The 1,941-nt window shown below is 32.4% G+C and overlaps 1 protein-coding gene across 8 annotated transcripts in view; it reads left to right on the forward strand.

The window, feature by feature from the left end:
- The first annotated feature begins 937 nt into the window (after nucleotides 1-937).
- Nucleotides 938-1,941, forward strand: part of LOC136040669 (phosphatidylinositol-glycan biosynthesis class F protein-like) — a 98,986-nt gene continuing 97,982 nt past the window's right edge. For 6 of the 8 annotated variants that reach the window (XR_010620852.1, XR_010620854.1, XR_010620856.1 and 3 more), the window contains exon 1: nucleotides 940-1,093. The gene's annotated coding sequence lies outside the window, so the exon portion shown is untranslated. Of the gene's footprint in view, nucleotides 1,094-1,941 lie in introns of all 8 variants that reach the window. The other 2 variants (XR_010620858.1, XR_010620857.1) reach the window with 2 other exon arrangements.

Here is a 1,941-nt window from a genome sequence, read left to right on the forward strand (position 1 = left end):
TTTTTAAAATTAATTAACTTAAAAAATATATTTCTCTGCTAATTGAACTTTTTGATTCAAAATAGGGCGTGATTTGCTATTACTCAGGGAGGGGGGAAAATGCCCCCTCCAAACCAAAATTTTGCCCCCTCCAGATCTCAGTTTGCCCGCCCCCCTGCCAAAATTTAGTTTCTGCAAAAATCTTGTCAAAACTAAGATAAGCCTGCATAATTCAAGTATCCAGAGAAACAAGTCAGTTTTCTTGATTATATCTTTGCTTTATGGTAATATATTGATCATTTTTCAATTTGTATTGGCATTTTCATCTGATTTGGCAACTTTGTCACCACAACCCCAGAATTTGTATGAAATTATGCCACTGGATTCGAGATAAGTTTGTTTTTCGTTCAAACGGGTTTCAGTATTCTGAGCACGATGGTATCCAGTTTTGCCTATGATTGACGTATTTTATCAAAATATTTTTAGAATAAAAATATAACTAGAAATTACTTTAAAAAGTGGACAATAATAGAAAAAAATAATAGAAGCATGCTGCATATTATAAAGCAATAATTCCATTATTTTTATTTTTTTTTAGTATTTTACATAATCCTGGCACTATATCTACGACAATTTTGGGAGGGGTACATTGTCGGAAAAGCAATCATGGCATTACGAAAGAGCATAAAAAAAGGAATATAAGGGTCCTATTTTTATTACTATAATTCCTTCAGAAATGGTTAGCAACTGAAATGACTAGCAAACTGAAACCTTTTTCTGAGCTAAGGATTATTGATTGACTGCACAGTAAAGATAATCATTTAGACAAAAAGAAGAATTATCTGTCTATAAACTTAGGATAAGAACGTCACATCGATGTTGAGCTTTACCTTGAAGGTTAGAAATAATGTCCTGCATTATCTTTAGGAGATAAAGATGCTTCAGGTCAACAATCATCTGTAAATATATTTTATCAGTTTAATTTTTCAAGTTTGAAGAATGATCACCAAGTGTTTGCTAATGTCAGAAAGAAGGATTATTAACTGCTCATACTAAACGGAAAATTTTCTAATATGATTTCGCTAAATGAAGTAATTTTTTCTTATGATCGGAAGTAAGTAGGCTAACTTCGAACGTTGACCCCTATTTTATTTCTTTTACATAAGGCTCCTCTTTGCCTGGTGACTTTCGGCTGAAAGTTTCGAATTCAGTAGGGGTAACGAGATCTTATGTGCTCCTCTTAGCCCAAGAAATGATTGAGATCTTTTTTTAACATTAGGGTACACTCAAGCAGGGACTTAAATTTTGAGTTTCTAATCGTTGATAAAAAAAAAAATTTCTGATCCTTATGAAATAATTTTTCAAAAATTCAATATATGTTTTTTTATCAATTTTAGTTTGAATCCTCAAGTTTGAAGCTAATCAGAAAAAAAATACCGCTCCAGTTTTTGGGGCCCAAGTCGTCAGCCTAAATATTATTTTTTTGGTAAATAAGATCCTATTTTGAAAAATTTATAGTTTACTCTCCTCACCCACTTCGATGGCACCCAACAATGCATTGAGATTTTCAATGGCCTAAGCGTAAGCACCAATTTTTACATTCTTCCCCCTCCTTTCGCCACGTTCGAGAATATATCTGCAGACACTCAAGGTCAGATGTTTCTGGAAATTAAATGATCCGAAACAGAAAATTATGATCTTAACTGTTTTTGTGTTGTCGGATGCTTAGATCATATTTACAGTTTATCAAAATTTGATAGGCTAATTTGTAAGTTACGTATATTTTTTTTACAAATGAAAACGTTCGTAAGAAATTAAAAGTTCTAGTTGCCTTGTTAAGTAATTAAAAAATTGGAGGGCACCTAGGCCTCCTCCCCCGCTCCTTTTTTCTCAAGACCATCTGATTAAAACTATGAGAAAGCCATTTACCCCAAAAAATTAATATACAAATTTCGTTTTAAT

Source organism: Artemia franciscana, chromosome 21 (genome assembly GCF_032884065.1).
Source record: "Artemia franciscana chromosome 21, ASM3288406v1, whole genome shotgun sequence".
NCBI classification, from domain to species: domain Eukaryota; kingdom Metazoa; phylum Arthropoda; class Branchiopoda; order Anostraca; family Artemiidae; genus Artemia; species Artemia franciscana.